Source organism: Cupressus sempervirens, chromosome 1 (assembly GCF_028749045.1).
Source record: "Cupressus sempervirens isolate cs-2001-9-10 chromosome 1, ASM2874904v1, whole genome shotgun sequence".
Taxonomy (NCBI): domain Eukaryota; kingdom Viridiplantae; phylum Streptophyta; class Pinopsida; order Cupressales; family Cupressaceae; genus Cupressus; species Cupressus sempervirens.
This window is the reverse complement of record NC_143118.1, coordinates 293952667-293969464: the sequence shown is the minus strand read 5'-3', so window position 1 is coordinate 293969464 and position 16798 is coordinate 293952667.

Below are 16798 nucleotides of genomic sequence, written 5' to 3'. Positions count from 1 at the left end.
CCATATAGAGCTTTGTGCAGTCTACATACCATGTTCTTATTGATATCATCAAATGAACATTCTGGCTATTCTAGTGAATTTCTTCCTCTAGTATGCCATTCAGAAATGTAGATTTAACATCCATCTGATAAAATTTGAAACCTTTGTATGCAGCATAAGCAAGTAGAGTTCTTATTCGTTCCATTCTAGCAATAGGAGAAAATGTCTCCCCATAGTCAATTCCTTCTTCTTATGCATATCCCTTGCAAACTAATCTTTCTTTTTTTCTTGTGACTTCACCATTTTCATCTAGCTTGTTTTTGAATACCTACTTGGTGCCAATTACATTCTTATCTTCCAAATTCCAAGTTTTGTTCTTCTCTATTTGTTCAATCTCTTCTTCCATGGCTTTGTACTAGTCCACATCTTCTAATGCATCTTTCACTATTTTGGGCTCCTTCATGTTTAGAAAACATGATTCACTTCTCAATCTATTTCTCGTTATTGGCCTAGCATTTTTTATCTCCAATGATTTGATCAACAAGATGATGTTTTTTGACATATTTTGACAACCTTGGCTCAACTCTTATTTCTTCATTGTGTCTTTCAACTTCAAAATCACTATGTACATCTCTGTTAGGTATCTCAGCATCTCTTTCATGTGTACTAATCTCAAAATTAGAATGTGCATCTTCTTTATTCTATAACTCAACATCTGAATACAACTCGGTTCTTGAATGTAACTCGACATTCATAGGATGTGACTCAGCAGTTATTGAAACTTCTTGTTTATTTGTAACTTGATTTGCAAAATTTTCTTTAGTAGACATTCCTTCATAAAAGTATACAAATGATTTGTATTCTTCTAGTTCTTTCATGGATTCAACCTCATGACCTTTGTATATTCATCAAAATTCACATCTGTACTTTTTACAATTTTGTTAGTGTTAGTATTTAAACACTTATAGGCTTTACTTTTTATGGAGTATCCAAAGAATATACCTTCTTCACTTTTTGCATCAAGCTTTCCATTCCTAACATTTTTAAGAATGTAACACTTACTTCCAAATACCTTAAAGTATTTTACATTGGGTGGATATCCATACCATAATTCAAAAGGTATTGAATGAGTACCTTTCTTGATTTGCACACGGTTCAAGGTATATACAACAGTATTTACTACTTCTCTCTAGTATTTCAAAGCAACATTCTTCTCCATCATGAGTGTTCTAGCATAGTCCATTATAGACCTATTTCTTCTTTCAACAATTTCATTTTGTGGAGGGGTCCTATGGGTAGATGTCTGTCTTTTGATTCCTCTGTCATTACAAAATATCTCAAATTCATTTGATGTGAATTATCCTCCTCTATCTAATTTCAAGCATTTTAGACTTTTACCTATTTCTTTCTCAACACTTTACAAGTACCACTTAAACATTTGAAAAGTATTAGATTTCTATTTCAAAAACATAACTATCATCATCCTAGAATAATCATCAACAAATAGCATTACATACTTATCTTCCTTGTAGCTTTGCACCTCAATTGGTCTACACAAGTTAGTATGAACAATCTCTAGTATTTCTTTAAAGGTATAAGATTTACTTTTAAAACTTGACTTTGTCATTTTTCCTAGCTGATATTGTGTGCACACTACATTATCAGGCTTCTTCAACTTAGGCAAACCTCTAACTTTCTTCATGTTATTGATACATACCAAGTTATCAAAATTAACATGACATAATCTCTTGTGCCAAAGCCATACATTATCAAATTTTGCAACAAGACAAGTAGCATCCTCTATATCAAGATAGATTAGATTACTTCTAGTTTGATCACCTTTTCCAATCAATTTCCCATTTGTGTCATATATCTTAGCAGTCTTGTTTCCAAATTCAACGTTGCATCCCAAATTGTTTAGTTGTGACACACTCAACAAGTTATAATTTAGTCCTTCAACATAGTAAGCATTGTCACATGAAATATTATCTATGAGTTTGATAGAGCCTTTTTCCTTTATCAAACATGGTGCATCATTACCAAATCTTACAGTATTTCCATCATAACAATTCAAGGTAATGAACTTACTTTTGTCTCCAATCATGTGATGTGAGCATCCACTATCGATGATCCATCTATCATTTTTGTTCACACAGTCACAAGTGCAATCACCTCATCTTCATTTCATTCATCCTTCATTGCAACATACACCACTTCATCATCATGTTCATTAGAATCATCCCTAGTTTCCTCTTCAACAATATAGCATGACTTCTTGTCTTTGTGTTTGTAATCTTTGCTGTCATCTTCTCTACTGATCTTGTACTTATCACCTCTTTTGTAGTTCTTCTTCTATGTACATCTTGCAGCAATATGATCAACCTTATTGCAATTGAAATAAATGATGGGTAACTTACCTTTGAACTTGCATTTACCTCTATGAAATCTTCTTACAGTAGTGCTTCCAGTTGTTCAGCATCTTGCTCATTTGTATCATTGTCACTATGTACATATTTTATCTTTCTCTTCTTCTTGTTTTGCTTCACCTCATTAGAGTCCTTCAATAATAGCTTAGCTTTGAAAGCAGATTCAAGAATTTTAGGTTTGTAATTATCAAAGTTAGATAGCTCAAAAGCAATGAGTCTTCCTACGAGACCTTCAAGAGTTAGATCATTTCCCAGAATACACCTTAGTTCTTGAATTGCAAAAAATCTAATAGCATAGATAGACAGTAATGTTCTCAAGACTTTACTTAGCATAGTATCATCACCTATGTGACTAGTAGCTCCTCTTATTGCACTAACAACTTCTTTTATTCTAGCAACATATTGAGCAATATTTTCACCTTCTTCCATTCTTATATCATCAAACTTACCTCTAAGGCTTTGAGATTTGGCTCTTTAAACATTTTTGTCTCCTCCATAGATGAGGGCTAGGGGATCCCACATTTTCTTTGCACTGTCAAGACCTTTGATATCATCAAACTCAACATAGCTTAGGGTAGATGCAATCTCCAACATCGCTTGATTGTGTTCTTTCTTCTTCTTCATATCTTCAGTAGTTAGGGCTCTAATTGGATCAACATGTTCCACTGTAATGGTAGATTGTGCATGATCTCCAAGTCCTCCAAGATGTAGCTTCACCAAAATTTTCCATGCAAAAAAGTTATCTCTATTGAGCTTGGGTACTCTTTTAGACATCTCAATCTTTTTGTTTCTAGTACCTTGAAACTAGTCCTCTTAAGCACATGGATTTGATACCAATTGTTTGAATACTTAGAATAACAAGGGGGGTGAATCAGTTATCCAAGGTCTAGATGTAGAAATAAAAATTTTCACAACTTAGTGAACTCATAAAATATTCATACCCATGCATGCATCCATTATGCAATCACTAAAACTTGTATGTTACTGTCAAATCAACTTGCAGAAATGTAAATCATGAAACACAAAAGATTCATCAATACAATTGACATAGTGATCTATATGGAAACCTAATTTAGGAAAAGCCACTAGTAACATGCTACTCCTTTTCACTCTTCTAAAGTGATGCCTTATGAAAGGCCAACCCTATTAAAGGTTACAATACACACTATTAAATGTGACCGGTTAAAGGATTTCAATCACCATATTAGAAGTGAGCCTTTTTAGAGTGCTTTTAGGCCATTCACTTGGAATGCTTCTTGATTAAAGGATTTACATATGACTATTAGGTCAACCTTAATCCAAATTATTTATCCTAGACTAATACAATTATTAGAAAGTAATAGTAGAGCTTTGATCTGATACAACTTAAAACTTCTCTTGTAGATTACAGATCTTTGTTTAGTCCTCAATTCTACTTGGCCTTTATACTTTATAGCTCAAATAGCTTGTTCATCCTTCGAGAATTCATCTCCTTAACCCTTCTTTCTTAACATGCCATTGTCGATTCTTCTCTTGGGTCACTTGATGAAGAAAAACCCTTAACTCCTTTCTTCCTTAGGTTCTCGCACATGAAAACTTTTCTTCATGACCAAACATTCCTATAAATAGAAAATTAGGATATTTTCCTGCTCTTTTTTCATCATCTAATTTAGGGTTTTGGATGGATTAGGTAGGATATAATGTCTCTACCCCATATCTTGTATTTTCTAGAAACATCTCCTAGAACCTATTAGAATTCACCTAAAAATACTTTAAATCAATTTTTGTGCCACTAGCTCATCAACCTTATCTTCCTCTTGGTTCAAAAGTTTTAAGAAAACAAACCTATTGGCTTAGATTCAGTGAATCCTTGACCTTTAACATAATGTAGCAGCTCGACATTATCAATCTTCTCATGCTTGGCACAAACTAGATTGTTCGACATCGACTGTAAAATCACTTGGCATCAACTAAAGTTTACTGATGTTCGACATCAACTAAACTTTACTTAGCATAACTTTTCTTGCTCCACATCCACTAGAATTTACTTTCACTTAGCTCCAACTAAGTTTATTCTCAACTTGCACTAACTTTGCTCGACACCTACTATCTATTTGGTCAAGCTTGGTAGACAAACTTTGTATAACTTGTTCTTCTAAACTTTCTTAGTGTAGCCAACATTTGTAACCTTAAGTAGATTATCAATACATCATGTCATCACTACCTTAATTGATCCTTGTACTTCAATTCATAATCATAACTCAACCTTTCCTCTAGGTACTTTTTTTGCCTCTTATTGATCAAATCCTCTTCATCAATCATCTAAATGATAGTACTTGAATCTTATAAGTAATTTTCTTACCATCAAATAATAGGTTTGGCATCAGTGACAAAACAATGATTGAAACACATGGTCTTCTTTTGACAATCTCCCTCTTTCAATAATCTCTCTCAATAATGATCTTTTTGATCATATCTTAACAAAAAATTAATAAAATGTTCTCAAGGTGACCAAAGCAAATTAGAGATTGTTAACTACTAACAATCAATAGTAGAAGCCTATTAAAAGTTCAAGCATAGCTTTCTTGGCATCTAAAATATGTATAATACTCTAGTCAAGTAAATGATATATGCAATAACAAATGATCAAACACTAATCATATATGTAACACTGAAGCAAATATAATAATAATAGACATATGAAGTAATGTTTGTAGTAGAAGATACAAAATCTGGTATGTTCATCAATTGCTTCTAACATTTTCTTTAGCTACCATGTTTTATTTATATATGAAAAAATTTCATCAAAGAAGATCTAGCCAAGAGAAAGTATTAATCATTTAGAAAGATCAATGGTTCATATGTAATGAAAGACTTCATGGTGGTTACATTGCATTAGACACTAAATTTTGATTTCAAAGCTAAAAGTGTTAAATAATTAAAGTTGACTTATTTTTTCAAGCTTAATTTCTTCCTTTGTGTGTGATATTTAAGGGTGACCACATTTGATAAAATGACCCATACATGTGAATACCTTTGAGCTATAAAACTAAAGTCATTTTTGTCTTGTGCTCAAGAAAATCATGAACCAACAACAATTATTAGAAAGTGTCATTACATAATCAAGAGTTAGGATGCCACAATGAGTTAATCACGAACACAAATGACACAACAATCCTCATTGATGTTGAGGATCCAAATGCATCAACAATAGATTCACTGATGACACTGAATATTCCTTCTAGTTTCCATGTATACGTCAAATTGAAATAGGATATAACATATTAAACTAAATTCTATTTTTGGCATTTCTTCTTGGGTAGATAATATTTTAACATTTACTAGTGCTTATGTATATAATGGTAATTTTTTTGAGTTGGCAGTTAATCTCCCTAGTTTTTCTCCCTCCTCTTTAAAAGAAAGAGGACATCTTTGTCAAAAACAAAGGTTTAGGAAATTTAGGTTATTGAATGTTATCATTTTGTGTCTTCTGTTTAAATATAACTTAGAAATGTTAATACTCCAAAGAAATATGGTAGGCGTTCTTGATGAATAGGTTAGGAGATTGGTTACATGTTTTTTTCTTCTATTAGCTCCATTGTTATCATTAAAATTTTAAATACATTACTACATTTAGAGTTGCAAGCTCGCAATGGCTGGATAGGTTGTTAGTTGTGAATTACAAGTCTAATCTTAATAGGTGCTTAAATAATTCTGATTGGTAACTTGTAAATTGAAGTAAATTGGATTTGAATATAGTTTTGCAAGCACCTTTCATTAGTAATCCAAACAATTTTTCCTTACTCAATATGTATCTTGTGCAAATATGAATGATAGATATGGTTTTTGTGATGTATTCAATCCTTGAATTTCTTGTCTCATTCTTGGTAGCTCCACATATAAACAAGCATATTATGCACGACTCATTAGTAGTGTCATTGGATCAAACTATTATAATTGATATTGATATATTTAGTTTATAATGGTCAATTAGGATATTAGGATAGTGTTTAGTAACTTTCCTTTATTCTTTAGTTGATCTTTTTATCTTTTTCTTTTTGAGTTTTAAATCTTATGGATTATGGAAAGATCTTTTGTTATCCCATTTATGATCAACTATGAAATGACTATGTACTTATACAATTTGTGTAGTTTTTTGACTAAAAATATGTGAATTATGTCCTCATTTGAAGACATGCCTATTTCAATATGTGAAGTTAGAAGCTGATTTATAGATAATCCAATTCAGATGAAGATAGGGAGATCCAATGAAGGAGTGTCTAAAATTCATAATAATTAACTTTATAATCACTCTTTTATTTATAAAAGTATAGGTATGTTGACCTTTTATAAAAAAAAATAGAAAGAAAGGAATTCAATAGTCCTAAAAAGTTAGCACCCACAATAAGATGCTTTATGATGTATTAGGCCTCGCTTTGGTGATTTTCAGGTCCAAATGTTCATTATGCTTGATCATAGGGACTTGTATTTTTTGTTGCCACACTTATGTTGGAATATTCAAATATAAATAATGCTTCTGAGAGGGGGGGGGGGGGGGGTGTGAATCAGAAGTACTATACTTTGACCATTAAAACTTTTAATTGAAAGTAGACTGCATGCATATAAACACATCAAACAATTATGAAAAACACATATGCATCACCACATAACACTTGAGATTTTGGTAACTCAGAAACCCTCTAGGAATAAGAAGGTAAAATTGGGGTGGGGATGATACCCACAAAAATTACTGCAGCAATAATGTTTAACCACTTCTGATGGTCTACCCTATTAAAGGCTACAACACACTTTTAAATGTGACCTTGTTAGAGGATTTACAAACACTTTACAAGAAGTGTTAATTGTTAAAGGATTTAATCACTTATTTAAATGATCTACAAAATAGCTATTAAGCTAACCTATCACCATAGGGTTTCTTTTCTAATACAATTGCTAGAGAGTATTAGGTATAATAAACTTGATAGCTTACAATCCTTCGATTGCTCAATACAGGCACTTGTTCTGCTTTCTCTGATCTTGATCCTCTATGATCTGATACTCTTCACTCTGAAAAATAGTTTTCCTTACACACCCTTGTCCATCCACACATATACAATGAGATTTAGTCTTCCTTATAAAGACATTCAAAGACTTAGGGTTAGGTATGGATCTACGATCCATATTGAATCTCTGTTTCCCGCTCATTCCTTTCACATTTACTATTGGTTGCATGCCTTCTCCATTTTTTTTATTGGCTTCATGTAGATTGCATAGGAAAGACAAAAGATTCATTCTTATCTTGTTAATCCTTCGAGATTTGTCATATGTCGACCATGAAAATGGTTTACATTTGCATTTGTAAAGTTACAAACTCATATGTGCATTCTGTGTTGCTCGATACTTACTGATTCCATATGCTCGACACATGTAACAAACTAGCTTACTCGGCCCCTATTGTATTTTTGTATTGCTTGGCATCGTCTATGACTCGGCACTCAAATACCACTCGTCACTTGTATCATGCTCGGCACCTAAAGGCTGCTCAACACCTGAAGATCAATTGGCACCTGAAGGCTTTCCTGACTCAACTCATGTTGTGGCTCGAGATACATGGTGTACTCGGCTCCAATATAGAAAGTGGTTAAGTGTGTTGGCACTCAAGTGTCAAAAACCATTTTGAGGCTAACAATCTCCACCTTTGACATGAGTGACAAAAACACTTAACTAACCTTATGAGTACATTTAATAGTCTGCTTGGTGTACATACAGAGGTTTTAAAATCTTAATCAAAATTTTGTAATTTACAATATATATACCTCAAAATTATTGTAACTCCCCCTGAGTTGATTGTGCCATTATCTGTGCTATCTTTGTAACCAAAATTTGATGGCGTATATCATGCTCCACCTTTTTATCTTATCTCCCCCATTCTCTCATCTCCTTCACTCTTGTCTCCCCCTTATCTTGTCTCCCCCTTTTTGACACTTATGTCAGAGGGTTTTAAGGGTTAAGACCATATTTTGCCAAAAATGTGTTGTTTATCTCCATAATCATCCTGAGAGCTGCATCCCAATTATGCAAAGCAATTTCCAATGATTTATGCTGGAGGGTAGTCTCTGCAGCAAGGTGAATAAGTCCTTCTGAAGTAGAAAGATTAGGGCCTTTCTTGAGAACAGTTTCAGCATAGACTTGTTCTTTATGGAGGATTTCCAAATGTGGGTTAATGGAGGATTGGAGCTGTAATAGTTTTTCCTTGATGGTGGCCTCTTCTACTGTTAATATAGCTATCTCTTTTTGAGTGTGAAGCATTTGAGCAAAATGCTTCTGACTTTGAGCTAGATCTTTTGGTAGCTGCATGCTAGAAATATTCAAATTTCTCTCCAGGCTCATTATCTTTTGGCTAGTCTCTTGTGTGAAGTATGAAAAGTCACACAACTTTTTGTATAATGAGAATATATTCTCAAGTACCTTTTTCACTTTGTCTATGACCTTTGCCAATTCAATCTGTGAAAGTGCTATTTCACTAGATATTTTCTCATTAACTTTTCCTTGAAATTTTCTTTCAGACCATTCCATAAGTTTTGCATTTGTCTCTTGGTCTGCATTTGTCACCTGGTCAACAATATCTGATAATTGCTCCATGATATCCTTTGACTCATTTGGTGACTACAAACTGAAGGCATCCATAAAGATGTCTTTAATCTCATGCATTGTTTTCTTTTGTTTATACTCCTTCCTAAGTATTTCTTGCCTCTTTCTTCAATGTAAGGCTTAATGTACCTCATTGATTTGATCAATGTTTATTTCTTTTGAGTCATAACTTGGTATGACTATTTCCTCATCTAATTCAGGGTCTCCATAGTGAAGTACCCTTGCAACTTTGGTGGAACTAGATCCTGGTGTGGATATTTGCAGTGGTTGTTGTGAAGGAGTTCCCGAGGTAGGCAAATTTATCAATGTTTGGATTGCCTCCTACTCTTTAGGGGTTTCCTCTATTTTCTCCTCTTGTTATTGACCTTGATCAATTATTGTAATTTTAGGAAGTGCACCTTGAGTTTGTGTTGTAGGATCAGATGTAATAGTCTATCCTGTTTGTTCTATTGCTTTTTCTCCTGCTGTACTTGGCTTCTGAACTGTGGTGTCAACTATTCCTGTTGAAACAACTATTGGTATTTGAAGTTGACCACTAGTAGCTGTAGACATGATGGAAGGTGGTTCTTGTGTATTCACCTTATCTCTAATTGTGTTTTCTACTAGTTTTTGCAGTTCATCCACACTGACCAATACTAGATCTGTACATAATCTTCCTTGTTGTGTGGATTGGTCAAGGATTCTTTTGAGATCCTCTGTAGTTAATGGATTGATGTTCTGAGCAAAAATGTTAGGAACATCTTGTATAGTTACATTTTTCGCAGGTGTGATGGGTACATGAGGAGGGCTAGAAGGTGGCAATTGTGTGTCTTGTGCACTCTAATCTTGTTGCTGCTCTTGCTCAGCTATTGTCGTTTCATTTTTCATTTGTGTCTCCTCCTCTGTTTCTTTCTTTTCTTCTTCCTTCTTCTCTTCTCCTTGTTTCTTTTCTTCTTCCTTCTTTTCCTCTTCTTGTTTCTTTTCTTCTTCCTTCTTTTCTTCTCTACCTTGCTCTACTTTTTTCTTCTCTTCTCTCCTTTTTCTTCTCTCTTTTGGTGGAGCAGTAGCTTCTTCCTTGTATTCTTCTTTAAGAAAATCTTCAATCTTTTTGTACAAGTTCTTCCATGATTTTGTTGTTCTCTGTACAATATCTTCCATTTTGTTTTGGAGAATGAAGAATGCCCTATATTTAGGTGTAAACTTGGCATTGTGCCTTTTGACTGCTTTCTCTATTTGCTCCTTATTCAAATCAGGTAGCATGCTTGCTAGGGTTTTTTCTCTCATCTCCTTCTCCATTCTCAAATAGAAATGCCATCTGTCTTCTACAATTTTAGACAGTTCATTTGGCAATTGTCCATCTAGTTCAAGAGGAGTGTACTTGAACTGTGCCATCATTTCATAAACTGATTCTTCTATTCTATTCTGTTCTTCTTTAGTGAACTTATTGAAATCAACTTTATTTATGTTAAATCTCCATTTCCAATTTTTTTAGATAATGTATCAACTAAAAAATGGCTTACCTTTTCAGATTGATCTTCTTCCTCAATATCAGGTTGAGCTGCATATTTTCTTCTTTTCCTTGGCTCTTCTTGTGTCTTCTTGATTGGTTTCTTCTTTGTAGCTTCATTTTTAGCTTTTTGAGTAGAGGCCCTTGTTGTATCTATGGTTGTTGGCTTTTGGGGTGATGGTGTGGCAGTTTTCTTTGGTTTGGGTTGAGCTAGAGGTTGATCTTTTGTCTTTCTCTTCTTTGGCTCAGCTTGGGTTGGTGCTTCCTTGGCTTCTTCTTCCTCAACACCTTCCTCCTTTTCTTCACCCATGCCTTGAGTTAATTCCATTGGGCCTTGATCTTGTTCATCCTCATCCTCATTATCTTCTTCATCATCTTCTTCATCTTCTCCTTCATCTTCTTCTTCTGCTGCCTCAATTCCTTTACCAAATTTCTTCTTTATTTTATTCACCATTTTATCTTTCTTCTTAATTATAGAGGTAGTCTTTAATTCTATTTCAATCTTGGATTTGACCATATCATATGTGCCAAAAGATTTGGCAGACTTGTCTATTCCTTCTACAAGCAAAGCAGAGATAGCTGTAGATTCTTCATCCACATCTAATTCATAACCAGATGGCCTTAGCCATCTCACCCTTGGAACTGCTTCTTGAATATATGTGGAATCAACATCAACTAGGAAACATATATCATTGATGTGTTTTTCCACTAAGGAAACTGGTATTCTTACCCTTTGCTTCATGGATTTCTTGAAATCCTCAAAATAGCTTGTCATTTGGGGTTCAAAGTTATCACCCATCTGATCAATGAACTCATTTATTTGTGTCATTGCAATTTTTTTAGAGTCCCAATTCACCTTTCCTTTAGAAGGAAACTCTTTCATAACATAAAAGAACATACACATAAGGACTAAACGATTTTTGCACTGTGCACCTTTTGATCTCCTTATAGCTCCTAGGTTTTCATTTATTTGTTGCAACATAAGTTCTGACAAGTCATATGAATGATCTTTCTTTACCAGTTTGAATGCTACATCAACAGCTATGCATGGAACACTATTCAATCAACTGGATTGATAGAATTTGTGGGATATTATTCTCACAGCAAAATTTAGGAGAGGATAAGTAATGGTATCAATCGTCATACCTCTCTTATTCCATTTTGCCCCTGTATTTCTTTCAATGATTTCTTTGGAATCACTGCATAGGGTCTTAGTTTGATCTAGGGTTTGGAAACCCGTAACCCTATGAACTATCCCTTTAGTAATCTTGACTGGACTTGTTTCCAACCAAAAACATCCATTGTGTATTCTTCTTAGAATAATCCGTATCCATTCAATTTTGAATACTGTAGGATAAACTAGGGCATTGGTCAAACCCTTTCTCTCGACTATCTTGTATTCATCCTTCAAAATCTTATTCTCACACAGTTTGTCATAGGCTTGGAAAATTTCAAGATCACCTATGGCGCTAATTTTACATTTGTAACACTTCCTTACATCCTACACCATAACTACTTTGGATGGAATAATGGATAATGCACCGCCAGGGTCATTTTTGTAGGTGACTTCTAGAATGGGCTTGAATTTAGGTTGTTTGATTTCATTACTGACTAGTTGTATTTCATGACTTTCATTCTCCTTAGTGGTTCTAGACCCAGATGCCATTGTTTACTAAGCTAGGGTTTTAAAATATAAACAAGCTTTCAAACTCTACATAGCTCGGCACTTGAATGAAATACCTCAAGATCGATGAAAATGCATCGTAAGAGGTTGCAATCTGCTTGAAATGTTGGATTCTCTACTATGAAGTCACTCTACGCTCTTTATCTTCTTTACTTCTTGATTGCGATGAAGAAAAATGATTAAAATCACAATAATATACCCTATTTCCATTGCATTAAATGCTCAACTGCAAACTCGGCTTGCACTACATTTTCACTTCACTCGGCTTTCATAGGAGTTACTCAACTCGACATCAGTCATCAACTCGATCGCTATTAGGAACTCCACATCCACTAAAATTTTACTTGGCATCCAAAGACTACTCGACATCATAATTTAAAATTTTGTCTTGGCATCTTGTTTCATGCAGATTTATACTTTGCATTTCTTCTTCATGGTTTAGGGCTAATGTATGATACTTCCTTATATATATCAACCCCATAGACTCATCTTGAGATTAATTGGATGAGAAATGATCACTTGACCTTATGAGTGAAGTGACCCTTTCATTGAATGTACTTGATTCATTCTTTTTCTTCCATGTCTTCTTCATGTCTATTCTGATGTGTTCCACATCAATCTTTTCTTTGCCCTTGTTTGATTCAATTTTTGGTGCTTTTGACCTTGTAGGACAATTTTTACCGATATGACCAATTTTCAGGCAACTGAAACATGTGGTTTGGCTTAACCATCTGCTATAACTCCCTCTGAAATGTGTTCTTATGCAATTTTGGGGTATATGTCCATATTCCTAACAATAATGATAGCTATACTTGGTGTTGTAATCCCAATGGTACTGACTTTCATTTCCTTTAGTTTTTGTTGGTTGATTTGATGTCCACATAGGCTTTGATCTGCATTGAAATGCTTTGTATCCATACTTCTTACAATTATGACAATGTCCATCAAATCTTTGTATCCTTGTAACTTTGGATCTGCAATCTTGTGTCATATGTCCTTGCATGTTGCACTTGTGACAGTAACTCTTGTTTTTGGGTGTGTTTGTCTGATTGATTCTTCTACTCCTACAAATATTAGCAGTATACCCATTTTTATTACAGTAATGACAAGTAGGTTTAGAATCCTTACCTTTGTCACTTCTTTGCTCAACACTCTTTGATGATTCTCCAATTTCAGTGCTATTGTATCCAAGTTCTGATGTATCATGGGCTGATCTTGGAAATTTCATCAACTATTCAAAGTACTTGATTGCTTCACTTGATTTGTTGAGATTCTCTGCTACCTCTTTTTCTCTATTCAATTCATTCTGAAATTGTTCATTCTGCATCTTCAAAGTAGAGATCTCAATATCTTTCATATTGAGTTCATGATGAAGATTCATCATTTGGGCAAGTGTATCAATCTACATGTTTGAGATCCTTGATAATTCAGTACATTTTTCTTCAAGTCTATTTGCAAGATTTCTTTTGTCATCTTCCATAATGACTCTATCCTCAACTGATCTTTTCTTTTGTTCAATGATTTCACATAACATTATGGCCTGTGATTCATGTTCCATCTTGAGAGGTCTTATCTCATCTATTTGAATTTTGTTTTTCTCCATCAGTTCTGCTATTGCTGCATCAAACTCTTTAGTGTCTCCATTGGAAAATAGTTTTGTGGTATTTATCTCCTTGTAGTTTGTATCATTTTCAGCTATGGCTATATCCTTTCTTCTTTTCAAGGATTTTCTCAATTCCTCCCTTGCTTCCTCTACTTTGTGTAGAGACAGTTGCACATCAATCACTTGATTGTCAATAATCTTTCCAAGTTTGAAGATTTCCATCTTTAGATCTTTTCCTCCAAGCTATTAGGCTTCCTTCTTGTGAGAACTTGCATGCTCTAATACCAATTGTTGGAATATTCAAATAGGAATAATGCTTCTGAGGAGAGGGGGGTGGGGGGTGAATCAGAAGTACTATACTTTGACCATTAAAACTTTTAACTGAAAGTAGATTGCATGCATATAAACACATCAAACAATTATGAAAAACACATATGCATCACCACATAACACTTGAGATTTTGGTAACCCACAAACCCTCCAAGAATAAGAAGGTAAAACTGGGGTGGGGATGATACCCACAAAAATTATTGCAGTAATAATGTTTAACCACTTTTGATGGTCTGCTCTGTTAAAGGCCTGCCCTGTTAAAGGCTACAACACACTTTTAAATTTGACCTTGTTAGAGGATTTACAAACACTTTACAAGAAGTGTTACCTTGTTAGAGGATTTAATCACCTATTTAAATGATCTAAAAAATAGCTGTTAAGCTAACCTATCACCATAGGGTTTCTTTTCTAACACAATTGCTAGAGAGTATTGGGTATAATAAACCTAATAGCTTACAATCCTTTGATTGCTGAATACATGCACTTGTTCTACTTTCTTTGATCTTGATCCTGTGTGATCTGATACTCTTCACTCTGAAAAATAGTTTTCCTTACACACCCTCGTCCATCCACACATATACAATGAGATTTAGTCTTTCTTATAAAGACATTCAAAGACTTAGGGTTAGGTATGGATCTACGATCCATATTGAATCTCTGTTTCCCGCTCATTCCTTTCACATTTACTATTGGTTGCATACCTTCTCCATTTTTCTTATTGGCTGCATGTAGATTGCATAGGAAAGACAAAAGATTTGTTCTTATCTTTTTAATCCTTCGAGATTTGTCATATGTCGGCCATGAAAATGGTTTACATCTACATTTGTAAAGTTACAAACTCATATGTGCATTCTGTATTGCTTGGCACATGTAACAAACTAGCTTACTTGGCTCATGTTGTATTTCTATATTGCTTGGCATCATCTATGACTCGGCACTCAAATACCACTCGCCACTTGTATCATGCTCGGCACCTAAAGGCTACTTGGCACCTGAAGATCACTCGACACTTGAGCTTCACTCAACACCTGAAGGCTGCTCGGCACCTGAAGATCACTTGGCACCTAAAGGCTTTCTTGACTTGGCTCATGTTGTGGCTCGGCATACATGGTGTACTCGGCTCCAATGTAGAAAGTGCTTAAGTGTGTTGGCACTCAAGTGTCAAAAACCATTTTGAGGCTAACAACTTATTCTCTCTCCTTGATCTCTATGTTAAATTTGAGCTCATTTTTCTTGGGACATGACCCCAATGGTGACATGTCCCTAGGGTTTTAGGCCCAAACTTTTACTAGGGCGCGATGTTGGGGTCTCAATTTACAATTTACAACTTACAATTTTGGTTGACCTAGATCAAATTTAATCCCAAAATGAGGGAGTAAAGTATTAAAAAAATTCATCTCTCTCATATTAAAAAAAATCAATCAATTGCAAGCTATCCATCAAAAAAGTGAAAGAATCAAATAGCAATTGAGGATATGGATTCAAGATTTGGAGGCAAGAATCCAATTCAAAATGTCCAAGTCTCCATTTCTCCAAGATTTATCAATTCAAAGGAAATATTTTCCAATTGATACAAGATTCTCTCACATGATGGTGTTGGATACAATTGATTAATTGTGTATTGTCTTTGATGTTACACAAATGTCATATCATTATCAGTCAGTGTATGTCAAGCTCACTCAAGCAGTGAAGACAGTTGTTTGTGTCAACTGAGCATTCATGTATTTGCCTAGTTTAGAAAGCAGTGTCTACCGAGTTCACTTGGGCATCAAAGGAAAGTCTACAAAAGATTAGCATTAATTGAGCTCACTTGGTTACCAAAGAATCTTTGCGAGTTTGCAGCGTTAATCAAGCTTCTATTTGTTAACATAGGAAATCATTTCTCAATTAGTGTCTATCGAGATGGGTCGGCTAATGAAAGATTTTCTTATTTTGGTATATTGAGTTTAATTAATTTATCTATTGGCTCTAGTTGACTGAGGAGATGAATATCAAATATTCTAAGTTTTATATGAGCTAACTTGACAATATGAATGATATAAGTATAAGGTCAAGTTGATAATTTGAAAGTGTGTATAAGAGTGTGAATGCATGGATGATTTTGAAGACCTAATGATGTAGTAAGGTAGTGAATCAAAAGGATAATTAGAATATGCTTGTGGAGAAAAAAACATATATTCAATCAGGAAGGATCAAGTAAAGCCAAAATCAAGATTTGTAATCAGCAATTCAATTGCATTCAAATCAAGTCATCTTATTGTTACTCTCTAACCATTACAACAGTGATTTAAATCTCTTAACAGAGTTGGCTTAACAACTATTTGCAAAACCTCTAACAAGGTGGCAATTCTATTGAATTGTCAAAAGAACTCTAGCAAGGCCACTCCTAACAACATAATTGAATCCTCTAATAGGGTCACACCTAATAGTGTGTTTTGTAACCTCTAACAAGGTTGGCTCCTAAAAGGTCTCACTTTAGAAGAGTAAAAAAAATAACTAGTTGCAATTGGTGGGTTTTCCCAAATTGGGTTTCCATGTTAAATCTTGGTGACAAATGTGTTCATGCTATTTGCTTTTATGTGTTTTCATCTAAGTTAAGATAATGGTAATCACACATAACATCTAAGATTTGCATGTTAAGTACTTACCGAGCATATTTG